Source organism: Leptopilina boulardi, unplaced genomic scaffold (assembly GCF_019393585.1).
Source record: "Leptopilina boulardi isolate dan_hultmark-lab unplaced genomic scaffold, ZJU_Lbou_2.1 LbouV2_211, whole genome shotgun sequence".
In the NCBI taxonomy this organism is placed as follows: domain Eukaryota; kingdom Metazoa; phylum Arthropoda; class Insecta; order Hymenoptera; family Figitidae; genus Leptopilina; species Leptopilina boulardi.
This window is the reverse complement of record NW_026137765.1, coordinates 207,068-221,929: the sequence shown is the minus strand read 5'-3', so window position 1 is coordinate 221,929 and position 14,862 is coordinate 207,068. Positions and strand designations below refer to the sequence as shown.

The window sequence follows — 14,862 nt, the reverse complement described above, 5'->3', positions numbered from 1 at the left end:
TAGAACTGTTTTATTTAAAACACTTGAGAATTCTTCTATATATATGCCTACAGTAAAAAAAAATTATTCAAATAATCTTATTAAATTATTATAATTGTTATTTTGTATTATAATATACAGGGCTGATGTTTGGGATAATTTTTTCTAAATTTTTTACGTATTTTTTGAACACCCTGTATATTTATAATACAATTAAAAATTTTTATTTCCAAGTATTTTAATTGTGTCGAAGCAATTTTGTAATTAACTTTATACCTGCGACCCAAGCCGTATGTTTACATTTGAAGTACACAGGGTACCTTCTAGCCGAAGGTCGTCATAACAATTCAAATTCTCAAATAATTAAATCAGTTGCAATTCGTGTCTTAACCTGTTTGGTCATTTAAATTGTGTAATTTCTAAATCAAAAAAAATTTTTTTTTTCAATACATTTTCTTTATCGTTTTTTATTTTTTATTTTCAGGTAAAAAGCTTCGGGATTGTTCGAATTTTTTGAAACAATTTTAAACTTTAATTTTTGTCATTTTATTAAATTTTTTTTTTCGGGAGTGTTCGAAATTCTTAAAATCGCGATCGTTAAAATAAAAAAAAAATATTTTGTTTATCTTTTTAATTTAATTTTTGTCATTTTATTAAATTTCTTTTTCGTTTCCGGGAGTGTTCGAAATTCTTAAAACCGCGATCGCTTAAATATTAAAAAAAGTATTTTTTTTATCTTAGTAATTTAAAATTCGGGAGTGCGCGAAATTTTTTAAATCGTGTGTATCTTCTCAACCGAAATATCTTCAAATCTTTTCATCATTCATCGGTTGCAGACAAAGGTTAAGAGACATATTTTTTATAAACATTCAATTGTTTTTCTACTAAACTTATAATAATTAAATATTTAAGTTAATAATTAAATTAATAATAAAATTTTTACTAATTTTAATTAGTAAACGATTTTTTTTCTAATTCCGCGAGAGTAAAATTAATTATTTAACTTAGGGAAATTTATATAAAGATAAGGACAATTTTCTTTATAGTTATACTGAGAGAAATTTATTTGATTTAAATCTATTACTTGACTATTGTCAAATAAATATTTATTTGTATTAAATAATTATTATTTGAATCAATTAAATAGTTCTTCAAATACTAAAAATTATTTCTTCAAATATAATTTACTTAATTCAAATTAAAATTATTTGGTTCAAATTAATAATATATGTATTTAGTATAATGAAATGTATTTTACATTATTTAAAACCTCTTTTGAAAAATTCGCATCATTTCCAAATATAGATTTCCAGAAATTAATTACTTCAAATTAATGCAATCACATGAAGCCCGCGATTAATTATGAAACTTCACTCCCAACATCTTTAGCATCCTCAGTTTCCACCTGTTCTCTGAATATTCATGAAGTTCGAAAAACATTTTTTTTCTTTCTCTCCCTCATAAAAAAGGAGAGCATGAATTTATTTTTATTGAAATGCTTCTTTACGAGGATGAATATAAATATATTTTTAAAGAAAATGAATTCCAAATTAAAAAATTGTTCTCATATTCGACAATGTAATAATTTTATTTATTTATTTAAAAAAAAAAATTCTTAGATGAATGTCGCGTCTATTGTTATCGAACATCGCGGGTCCTCATCACGCCTTCTATATAGGGTTTCTCGAGCTCACTTCGAAGTATCGTGATTCCTTCGCCATCGATATCGAGCAAAGTTATGCAACTATGTAAATCTCGATTATCCCGCTCGAGGAATCGTTACTCATTAAGGAAAAGCCAAGATAGAATCACTTGCAATAAATTTGAAACCGTATGTGTGTGCACCAAAGATGATGTTTAGTTCTTTTTCCCATAGGGTCTAGTTCTTCATGCATTCCATCTGAACTATGGAATTTAATTCTAAATGTAGCTACTCTTAATTACAAATTAATTATAAACGAAACGAAACGAAGTTTAAAAAATTAAAGACAATTCTTTGGAGGTTGAAAACCAAAATCTAAATGTTTCACGGGTAAAAAATATAAGGTAACTTTTACTATACTTACAAAGTAATACCTAAACTGCCCGAAACTTTTGCTTTGGAAATAGAAAAAATTACTCCTCTAATAGTATTTTTTTTTACTATTTCTAGAGAAAAAGTTACCAGAAATTTTCGGGTAGTTTAGGGTTTACTTTGCAAGTAGTAAAATTATTTTCTTTTTGGAAATTTAAGAAAATTAAGTTTCATTTTTTAACGCACAGTTTTTAGGATCGCTCTTTACGAATCTTAGGTCTATTTTTCAAAATTCAAAATGGCGGATCCAATATGTCGGTCAACAATTTAAAAGTCGTTTAGATTTGTTTAAATTTTTGATTCTCGGTGGTTTTCAAGGTCGCTGATTGAGAATATGAGGTTAGTTTTCCAAAATTCAAAATGACGGATCCAATATGGCAGCCGAAAAAATTAAAAGTCGTTTAAATTTGCTTGAAATTTGATTCACGAGGGTTTTTGGGATCGCTGATAACGAATTTGATATCAGTTTTTTTAAAATTCAAAATATTGTACCCAATATGGTGCTAAAATTTATTTTAAAAAAAAACATAAATTTTTGTTATTGGAATTTTTGTAGGTAGGACATAGGTCTATAGACATGAAAAGTTAAGGACATGTGATTGTCAGATCACGTGATTCCGTGAATTGTTTATAAAGAAATTTTTTTTTTTTCCTTTTTTTTTCTTATAAAGGGCTGTTGTGTGAGGGGATATCACAGCAAAGTATGTAAGTACATATTCGCATATATATTCACATTATGCATCGACCCACGCGGTCGCGCGACCGCCCCTTTTAACGTCGCGGTTTTCGCGTGATTTATTAAAGCATTGGTTATATTTAACATCGTGTTCTTCATTGAAGACATGCCTTTAGGGTTGTAACCGAACGAGAAGTGTAATGCGCGTAAGGACAGAGTCTTCCGCCAAAAAAAGACAACCCGCTTGTAAATATTATCTTGGCTAACAGTACATAAGGCTACTATTTTTTCTGAATGGAAGTTAAAAAAAAAAATCATACATATCGTAAAATTACAATCGTAGTATATTTCTAAAATATTGCAAAATTAAAATCAAAAATGTTTTTAGAAAGAAAAAAGATTTTTGAAAATTTTTATGTTTATCAATGTCAGATTACATTCTTTTTAGATTATCACTAAACGAAAATAAAATTATGTACAAATGAACGATTATTATAATATATATGATAAAAAAAAAAAAAATATATGAAGAAAGTCGTGCCAAGTATGATTAATGATTTCGTGAGAATGCAGAACGTATGGGATTCGTATTTAATATATATTTTTCTTCTTTTTTGTCGGTTCTTCTCTCTTCCTGGCGACACACTTCCGTAGATCCTCTTTTACATCTCCTTAAATACTCCGCCTACGTCATCGCCTTATACTCGAGTCGTATAATTGTTACCTTTCGGCTTTTATCATCGCTTTCGTTATTTATTTCTTGCCGCCTTCTGTGTACAACACGCGCCAAAATAACCAGCCACATTTCTCTTCCATCACCATTATCTTTACCCGCGCAATGTGATTTATCGATAAATGATCCTTGACAGTTATCACCTTACAAATGAAATTTAATATTTCTTTTGGCGACGAATTTTTAATTACACACACATATATATATATACATATGCGTTTTTACATTTCGACAATTTCAAATATGTGTTTCAATCAACTTATAATTTACGTGTGAAAGTTGTAAATGTGAAATTTTCATTATTATAATATATAATAATTATACAAAATTTTACCGAAAATATATATACAATCTCTCTTTTTTTACATTGATGTATTAAAAATTTTTAACTATGTCAAAAATATACACAGGATGACAGTAATTAATATTTGTGTGTAAAATTATGAATAATATAAAAATGATTATTTATATACTTGGCTTTCTTCGCATTTTCAAATAATAATCATAATAATATGAGAAACACGAATGACTAAATTATAATTTCACCCAATCTCGCTTTTCAGCCCACGCATATATGTACGGAAAGTTGATCATTATTTAGACGGAATCTAATCTCAATTTCACACCATACGGAAAACACGTGTATCTATCTCTAACTTCATGAAAATCTATATACTCTGTCAGAAAGTAATCATAATGGTGTGTTATATGTTATTATTTGTTGCCAATTATAATAAATATCAATGTTAACCGAAGGCATAATCAATGTAATGTCGAAATCATTTTGTAAATAATCATTTGCATTTCATGTGTACATGGCACGATTTTTTTTTTGATATAGAAAATTAATACTGAAATACCAATTTTCGAAATTGTAAATATTATATAAAAAATTATTTGGTTCAAGTAAATATTTATTTGTTAATAGTCAACTAATAGATTATTTGAATAGAAATTTTTTTTCAGTGTTAACGGAGAAAAATGAAAAACAAAAATAAGGGAATTTTTACTATACTTCTAAAGTAAATTCTAAGCTGTCTGTAATTTCTACGCATTTCTGTCAACTTTTGCTTCGAAAGTAGAAAACATTCTGAAATAGTAAAGTTTACTCCTGAAAAAGTATTTTTTACTATTTCCGAAGCAAAAGTTGCCAGAAAATTCGGACAGTTTAGGTTTTATTTTGTAAGTATAGTAAAGGTTACTTTATATATTTTTTCCGTATTCTACATTTTACAAAATTATACCGCGCGTTAAATAACTTTCCAAATAAATAATACAAGAACAAAAACAAATATTTTTTTTTCTAATCATTTAATATTAGTTCTTTATTTTGTTGGTATTATTTTGTAAAAATTTTTTTCCTCTTAACCCTTTGAAGCACGAATTTTTGACATGGATGAATTTCAATTACTTAAACACATATAAGGGTTTTTGGGGTCGCTGATCACGAATCTGCTGTCAGTTTTTCAAAATTCAAAATGGCGGATCCAATATGGCGGACTTTTTTTTAAAAATCGTTCGTATTTGCTTGAAACTCTCTACTCGGGGGTTTTTGGGGTCACTGATTACGAATCCGAGGTCAGTTTTTCAAAATTCAAAATGGCGGATCCAATATGGCGGACTTTTTTTTAAAAAATCGTTCGAATTTGCTTAAAATTCAATACTCGGGGGTTTTTGGGGTCACTGATTACGAATCTGAGGTCAGTTTTTCAAAATTCAAAATGGCGGATCCAATATGGCGGACTTTTTTTTAAAAATCGTTCGTATTTGCTTGAAACTCTCTACTCGGGGGTTTTTGGGGTCACTGATTACGAATCCGAGGTCAGTTTTTCAAAATTCAAAATGGCGGATCCAATATGGCGGACTTTTTTTTAAAAAATCGTTCGAATTTGCTAAAAATTCAATACTCGGGGGTTTTTGGGGTCGCTGATCACGAATCTGCTGTCAGTTTTTCAAAATTCAAAATGGCGGATCCAATATGGCGGACTTTTTTTTAAAAATCGTTCGTATTTGCTTGAAACTCTCTACTCGGGGGTTTTTGGGGTCACTGATTACGAATCCGAGGTCAGTTTTTCAAAATTCAAAATGGCGGATCCAATATGGCGGACTTTTTTTTAAAAAATCGTTCGAATTTGCTTAAAATTCAATACTCGGGGGTTTTTGGGGTCACTGATTACGAATCTGAGGTCAGTTTTTCAAAATTCAAAATGGCGGATCCAATATGGCGGACTTTTTTTTAAAAATCGTTCGTATTTGCTTGAAACTCTCTACTCGGGGGTTTTTGGGGTCACTGATTACGAATCCGAGGTCAGTTTTTCAAAATTCAAAATGGCGGATCCAATATGGCGGACTTTTTTTTAAAAAATCGTTCGAATTTGCTAAAAATTCAATACTCGGGGGTTTTTGGGGTCACTGATTACGAATCTGAGGTCAGTTTTTCAAAATTCAAAATGGCGGATCCAATATTGCGGACTTTTTTTTAAAAATCGTTCGTATTTGCTTGAAACTCTCCACTCGGGGGTTTTTGGGGTCACTGATTACGAATCCGAGGTCAGTTTTTCAAAATTCAAAATGGCGGATCCAATATGGCGGACTTTTTTTAAAAAATCGTTCGTATTTGCTTGAAATTCAATACTCGGGGGTTTTTAGGGTTGCTGATTACGAATCTGATGTCAGTTTTTCAAAAATCAAATTGGCGGATCCAATATGGCGGACTTTTTTTTAAAAAATCGTTCGGATTTGAATTTTCATTATCTCTTCATTGCCTCAAATGCTAATTGAACAAGCAAAGATGTCAATGTAAAAATATTTTGATGTGATGAAGATCACAGTGAGCACATTTATGACGTAGATAAATCTGATATGCTAAAGTGGACAGAAAGTCAATAAATGGTAACACAGAATAATTTAGTGTATTTTAGACAACAATGTCACGAATGAATCTATCATCTATCAAAGCAGAAGTGTGTTTGAGATAAGTATGAAACAGTGTCGTTGAAAAATCACCGACTGGCTGATTATTAGAACATTACCTATAGAGCTGGGTAACAATCTTTACAAGTAACTTTTATGAGACCCGAAAAGAAGAAACTGACACCAGATTCGTAATAAGCGACCCTAAAAACCCCAGAGTACTGAATTTCAAGCAAATTCAAGCAAGTTTTAAAAAATGGTCCGCCATATTGTATTCGCCATTATGAATTTTGAAAAACTAACATCAGATTCGTGATCAGCGACCCTAAAACCCCCCGAGTACTGAATTTTAAGCAAATTCAAGCATGTTTTAAAAAATGTGTATGCCATTTTAGATCCGCCATTTTTATTTTTGAAAAACTGACATCAGATTCGTAATCAGCAACCCCAAAAACCCCCGAGTAGAGAGTTTCAAGCAAATACGAACGATTTTTTAAAAAAATTCCGCCATATTGGATCCGCCATTTTGAATTTTGAAAAACTGACCTCAGATTCGTAATCAGTGACCCCAAAAACCCCCGAGTATTGAATTTTAAGCAAATTCGAACGATTTTTTAAAAAAAAGTCCGCCATATTGGATCCGCCATTTTGAATTTTGAAAAACTGACCTCGGATTCGTAATCAGTGACCCCAAAAACCCCCGAGTGGAGAGTTTCAAGCAAATACGAACGATTTTTAAAAAAAAGTCCGCCATATTGGATCCGCCATTTTGAATTTTGAAAAACTGACCTCGGATTCGTAATCAGTGACCCCAAAAACTCCCAAGTAGAGAGTTTCAAGCAAATACGAACGATTTTTTAAAAAAAGTCCGCCATATTGGATCCACCATTTTGAATTTTGAAAAACTGACAGCAGATTCGTAATCAGCGACCCCTAAAACCCCCGAGTACTGAATTATAAGCGCATCCAAGCAGGTTTTAACAAATTTTTTCGTCATATACTATAATCTAAGTAGGTGGTACACTGGTGTACCGCTGTGCTTCAAAGGGTTAAATTGTCTTTCGACAATTTTCGTCACGCCGCATCCATTATATGGTTTTCCAGAAAAAAAAGTTAATGATGTTCGCCTTTCAAAAGTATAGTTTCGGTCCGAAAGGTAAATATGATTGCAAAGTTAAGGATGGGGAAAGGGGGGGGGACATACGAACGTGTGGTAGAACGTATTATGGGAGCTATTTTTTTTTATTTTCATCAATTTATGTTCGTCGTCTTGCATTCTTCATCTCAATATGCAGCAGCCGGCTCTGCATGCGACTGCATTATAACATTTTTGTGTATCTATATAGCGCGTTGGAAAAAAAAGGAAACCTAAAAATATTTGAGTAGTTTATACTTTTATATAGCCATTTTACTTATAACACGGTTGCAGAAGAAAAATGAATATATTTTTTTAAATTATAAATGCAATTCGCATGGTTGTTGCTTCTAATTTTGAATTTATCGCCGGGAACGGATTCTGTAACGAATTTACATATTTATAATGACAAATGGTGTTTAAAAAAAACGTGTATTTAGATTCTGTTTCTTCGAATGAATTTTTTTTTGGAATTTTTAATTAGTATAGTATTTTATTAACGAATTAGTAGAATCAAATGCTTTTACAATAATTAATAATTAGTTTATTCCGATTCAAATAGTGAAATTGTCACGTGACGCGAAGATGGCGCACCTAGTGTTCACTAAGCGGTACTACTAAACGTCGCGTAAGGTGTCAAGTAGGTTTTACTTCGTCGAATATTTTTTATAATTATCGTCATTCGAAATTAGTCTTGAAATTATTATTATTATCTATTTGTTAGTGACGTACAACAATTATCAATTACAGAAGCAGAATTTATAAAAAGTAGATAAAATACAAGTGCAATAAAAAAAAAAGAGACGACAAATTGTCTCGAGTTTTTTTTCTGAATTTGATAATGGAAAAATCTTTCTCTCTCAAGGTTTATAAATAATTTATCTATAAATCCTGATCATTTCTCTCTGTGTGAGTAATTCTGATGCAGTTTTTTTTTTTAATAAAAACAGTACTTATTGATACTAATATACTTTTGTGCAAAAATAAAAAAAAGTTACTGTCACATGTGAATAATCCTAGACAAGGCTTTTATATATAGGAGAAAAGAAGCGATGCGATCCGTCTGGTTACCCTAAGTGCATTGTGGTCACGATGGCATCGATTATCTCATTAATTATTCATGGAACTATCATGCTATATTAACGTTCATTCGTATATGTCGATACATGTCTTTCTTATTGTATATTGCGTACAGTTGACGTTCTCTTTCTAGATCTCTTTTTTTTTCTGTCAAGTTCATCTCTTTTACTCTCTTTTCTTTTTCTTTCTTACACACATTAGTACTATGATTATACGCAGATGTCTCTTATATTCTCTCTAACGCTGAGGAATGTTGACGAAACTGGTTGTAAATGACCGCGAAATTATATTTCTACCCGCGTTACATATAGATATATATATATATATATATATATATATATATATATATATATATATATAGATGAGTAGTGCGAAACTATAATGAAGGTAAAAATTGATGAATTGGAATTAATTAAACATACGCTAAGAGATAGTGTTCATTTTATTCCCGAGAATTGAATTTCTCAAGGTTTATAACAATTATTATTTAATAATAATGTGATTTTTGGAGATTTATAAAAATTCGTGTGAATATTTCAATATTTAAAATTAGTGACTATGGTAATTATTATATCGAAATAATACTTTTTTGCTTCGACAATTTTTTTTTTATAACTGTTATTACTTCCGGTATTCAATATAGCGTAGTTGTATGGGAAGGCGATCGAGAAATGTAAATTAGCAACATGCATATACATATGTATATAGAGACTTTGATACTTCGTGGGTGTTTATTTAATTCTCGGAATTTAAGGGAATAAGGGAGGTTTAAATGGCAAGTTTTATTGTATTAAGGGAATTGTGCCAGTACCGCTATTGCGATAAACAAGTCATGAAACTCGTTGAATAACCGTGCTAAATGCAAATTTTTTTTTAACATTCAAATTCACACATTTACAAAGGAATTTTTCATAGAATGACAAAACACTGTTTTTATGTTATAAATTTCAAATTTTTTTTTTTATAAATTAAAATATTCCGTTCAATTGTTAGAAAATATTTTTATTTTCAATTACTGGTTTTAAATATTCTGATTAAGAGTAAAATATTAATGTTTCCTGTTAAAAGTATTTGCATTTAAAAAAAATTTTTTTTTTTTAATCATTCGTATTAGTAAATAACTGATTTTCTATATGTATGTGCCAAACGGTACTAATAATTGTAACACATATTATGTGTAAAACTTTACACACTGAAAATCTTTTCCGGGTCACAATACTTTAAAGAGACAGTAGTACATTAAGAATTTACAAATAGTCTTTAAATTATGTTTACAACACGTTTCTCAGCTGGGAAATATTTTGCAAAATTTAATTACTATACTTTATTTCCCATAGTTATTAAAGTAGTTGGTAGTAAAGTACATAGTAATTTTTTTTTAAATATATCAATGTTATATTAATATTTAATATAAATGTAACTTTTTATCTCATGTAAAAATAAATATGTATAAATAATAAGCAAAATTTGTTGGTCAACGATCTTGTTTTGTTTGAAGAATATTATAACGATCAGAAAAAAAAGTCAAATCTTCTAAGCCGTTCTACATTTAGATCATAGATAACTTTTACTTGACAATAAGGAAACGCCCCTTCTTTAATTTTTTTTTTCTAAGTTTGTAATAAATATTATTATATAATATAAGGCGTTTCCAATGTGTCAGATCTTCTTGACTACTTAATTGCAGAGTATATATACTCTTCAGAATTAGTAAATTTTTTAAATATTTTGAAATAAAAAATAATTTTATTTCCTAAAGAAATATAATGAAATTTAATTTTAAATTCAGAAAATGGATACATTTTTTTTTAGAAATATAAAAGGTTATTAAAATTAATGTGTAAATAATAATATCTCTTATATTATAGAATATCTTGTTTGAAATCATTGATATATTTAATTAGTTTTATACTCGATTTGGATCGATTGATTTTTTTTCTTTTTTTTTATATTAAACTGCCGATTGTGGGAGGTGTAACGGTAACTTACTTACTTATGTACTAATATACAAGCAAGCTTGGCAAAATAACGGAGGTAATTAAAAGGATGTTTTGTGAACCCTATTCATTTGACTTTGCCATTACTTAACAAGCAACCATGACATTGAGATTTCAGACAACTTATATATATAACATTATTTTTTTTTCTTTTGATTAAAGATAAAACTAATATTTATAACTCCTGGAAAAAAAATTATTAGATTCAAATAATCGATTATTTGGCTATTAAATAAATATTTACTTGAACGAAATTTTGCTTCGAAAAAATTTTGTAGACCTGAATTAAACAATTTTTATTTTTTTTTCAAAATTTTCCGGATACGATTTTTAATATACAAAAATAAATTGAAACGAAAGTTATACTTTTTTACCCGAACAATTTCCTTAGAGTAAAAATAACTTAGAATATATTGCATATATATAAAAGCAGTCTTATATGTCGTGCTTCGACAATGATGCAAATTATCTATTTTGAGGACTCGTTATTCGAAAATAGCATTCTGGTATATTATTATATGGGACTTCGAATATGTGCTGACGTTTTCTGAAATCAAACAAATAAGTGGCTAAATCTGTACTATAAATGATGATTACAATATTTGTTGTTGCTATTTATAGTATCAAGTAAAGCCATCTTATCTCTCAAAATATGATCGTTGGCCCTCAAAACCAGTATATAAAGAGAGCATTTTGTCAAATTGACATTTCTATCGACTTGCAGACAGGTCAAATCTCATATATATATCGTTCATAAAAGAAATTTATTTGATTCAAATAAAATCGGGTTTCTTGACTATATTATACAAAATTATTATTTTATTTATTTCTATAGAAAATAATTTAAAGAATTATGAAAGTTATGATTTTATGTGCGTCTTTTTTTTTTGAAGAGTTTCTGTCAAAGAAAAGATAAAGGGACCACATGTTAGCCTACTTGAAACTTTGTGTCTGACTATTTCAAACCGTAACCACTGTGTTGTTCGTACACTCTGAAACAAAACTAATTAACATAACAAAATAACTTTAATTACATATTCGCTTGACATGTTGCATGCGTCTTAAACATATTTTTCTCTTATTCAAAACAAATAAACAAAAAATTTTTTTTACATTTTATTATTTTTTTTTATTATTATTATATATTCTTACAGTCACAGTTCTTGTTAGGATCTCAAATTGAGAGCATAAAGTGTATCAAATTGTTGATAATGCAACGTTTTGATGCTGTTTATGGTCTTAATTTGAGAACCTCAGAAAACTGTGGTAAGAATAAAATTCGTGGTGAAAATATTCTGAAATAGGCGCTAATTAGATATCCTTTAATTTAGTTTCTTTATTTCGTTGGTTATGAAAAGTAAAAAGCAGAACATTTTTAAATTATTTTTTAAAGGAAATGTTAAATTTTTTTGGGAAAATGATTTTTTTGGAGAAAATGATTGAAAGTTTATTTCAACTTTTGAAAGTGGGAGTACATAAATAATAATATAAATAAAGAAGAAGAGGTTCCAGGATACATTGACAAGTGAACGGTGTTTTGCTCCATTCTAATGTCGCCACGGCAAAGCGATGTGGTTTGCACGTCTGTATTTCGCTTGAAAGTAAACCGACGCACTGTCGTCTATAGCAGCTGTTACCCAGTCATCGCTTTGCTCTGGGACACATATATCTTATAAGTAATTCACATTTGTGACATGTTTCGTTCGCAAAATCTTATAAGCCCCGACAATATTTACAATCTTTCTCATTAATAATGCAAGAGGAGATTTTTGTACACACAAAATATAATAAAAAAACAAAAAAATAAAGAAAAAATTCCGCGAGGAATTTATACAAATCGAAATTTAATTCTTGGTCCTTGAAAAAAGTATATGGTCTAAATTTTTTAATTTAAAACAAGTTTTATCCCTTGCAGAAATTTTTCCAGGGCCCAGATCGGGGCCAAATCAGGCTGCCCTATTAGGGAATGAAACGCCGCGCCTGATGTGGTCCTAATTAGGAAATCCACATTTGGCCCTGATCAGGTGTGGCGTTACATTCCCTAGTAGGGCCCTGGTAGGGCAATTTCTACACGGGATATTTTTAATAATTTAATAAAATTTTTAATAATTTAATAAAATTTTTAATAATTTAATGTCATTCCAAATAATTTAACGTAATGTCAAATATTTCAATGTAATTCAAAATATTTCAATTTAGTGCCAAGTATTTCAAGATAATTCACATATATTTGTACTTCAATGTTACTTCAAAATATTTTTAAATAACTCTTTTTGATATTCTTCCGGATAATTCAGATCCTATATAATTTATATTATTTTTAAGTGGAAAGAATTTTATAAAATTTTATAAATACTTGAGAATATTTCAAAAGTTATTTTATAAGTTTTTTCCAAGTATTTCATATTTTTAAAGTTTTTGAGAATAAATCAACGTAAATGTTTAACAAGTTGCGTTTTACTCCTTGATTAAAAATTTACTTTGACAAATTACTTTTTCTTTTTTTTTTTTTTGAACACTTTTTTTTTTTTAAATTTTGAATTTTTTGACGAAGGGAAAATTGCGTGTACATAATTTTTTTTTGTGTGTAAATTTTATCGTCACCGACGAGACTAACGGCGAGAATTACCGTTGCTTTATTTTACGAGACGAAGTTTATCCCACCTACGTTTAAGCGTTTAACACGGTACCAAAGGTAATTCGAAAGACGTCCTTTTTCCAGGTGCGAGGCTATATTTGCCGCCGTGTCGTCGCTTTTATATATATATATATATATATATATATAATGCAAAAATACCTTTTTGATAAAAGGTTGCGAACATTGCTCTGAATTACTGGGTGTGTCATATGACAGTGGGTCGGCTATCGTGATAATGTGTTTTTAGGTCACTCACCGTGTCTTACAATATCTTCTCGTCTCGAGAAAAGAAGCTTGCTAAAATCTTGTTACAACTATACACAACACCCCTCCCACATTCCAGTTCTCATGAAAAAAAAAAAAATTCAATTCTCCCTCTTTTATCCAATCACCAAATTTATGATGGCTTTAAAAAAAGGTGCCTTCCTTGATAGGGTCACACTTTACGAGTTCATAATTTAATTCAAAACATATGTCTCGTAAATAAAATTGCAGGGATTACTTTTGTGCTTTTTGAATTTAAAGTAAGTTCAATCGCCCCGCTGTCTTTTTTTTTTCCTCCCCACAAAGAAGGTGTCATACAATGTTTTTTTTTTATGCTCTTAAACAGTTTTAAGCTTCCGCAGATGTTTTTTGAGCCTGATTTTACATAAATTTTTTGATAAATAATTTTTAAAATATGAATATGTGTCGAGTGGGAATTATCTTTTGTAAAAAAAAAAAATATTGCAAGGATTATTCTAGGGGAATAATTTAAAAATTTTTTTAAATTTATACAATTTGAAAATTTCTATTGTAATATATATATATATATATATATATATATATATATTGCAGAGAGGTAAAATTACACCTTAGCTTTGCAGATTTGTATATATATATATATATATACTCTTTCTGCGTATCGTTTATTATCGCTGAACACTCTCGCTCACTCTCTTGTTTTGATAAGAAAAAAAAATTATGCTTTCAGTGCGAAGCTGTTTTGCGGGAGAGAATAAAAGACCATGACGGAAGGAGAGGTGCCAACTTTGATGGGTTGAAAGTCGAAATCGGAGCCAAGTATAAAGGTAGATTAGATCTTAGCTTTCTATGCAGTTTTAGATCTTGAAATACATATATATAGGAGCAAGTTTTTATAATATACTAAAAAAATATTTTCTAAATGATACTCATCATTTGTAGGAAACAGATTTCGGATTAGAATATTATCAAGTTAATGTCGTTTATATATAATAGGGTAATTTTGACATGGGTTTATTGACCCAGGAAACTTCTCAACGGTTCAGAAAGTATACGTATTTTTTTACTTAAACTTTTAGAGTTAAAATTCCAAATTAAACTTTTTTAATTGTCGGATTTTTGAATTTAAAATTTTTTCAATTGTCAACTGAAATTGGATCAGTATTTACCAATTGTAATATACGCTCAGGGATTATTAGAGATTATTTAAAACAAATTTTTTATTTAAACAAATAAAATTTATTTAAATAAATATTTATTGCGTCAAGTAATCGATTATTTGAATCAAATAATTTTTTTTTGTCAGTATAGTAAACAAATAATTAATGCTTCAATTTCTCTCATTAAACAAAACTTGGAAATGAAAATAATTTAAAAATTATAAAAAATAATTG

At 29.0% G+C, this 14,862-nt stretch overlaps 1 long non-coding RNA gene across 1 annotated transcript in view; it reads left to right on the top strand.

Annotated features, from left to right (window-relative positions):
• Positions 1-14,295, top strand: part of LOC127278837 (uncharacterized) — a 63,801-nt gene extending 49,506 nt beyond the window's left edge. Inside the window, exons 7-8 of the long non-coding RNA XR_007842548.1 lie at positions 464-821; positions 14,199-14,295. This is a non-coding gene — a long non-coding RNA (uncharacterized LOC127278837). The remainder of the gene's footprint in view (positions 1-463; positions 822-14,198) is intronic.
• Positions 14,296-14,862: the final 567 nt, after the last annotated feature.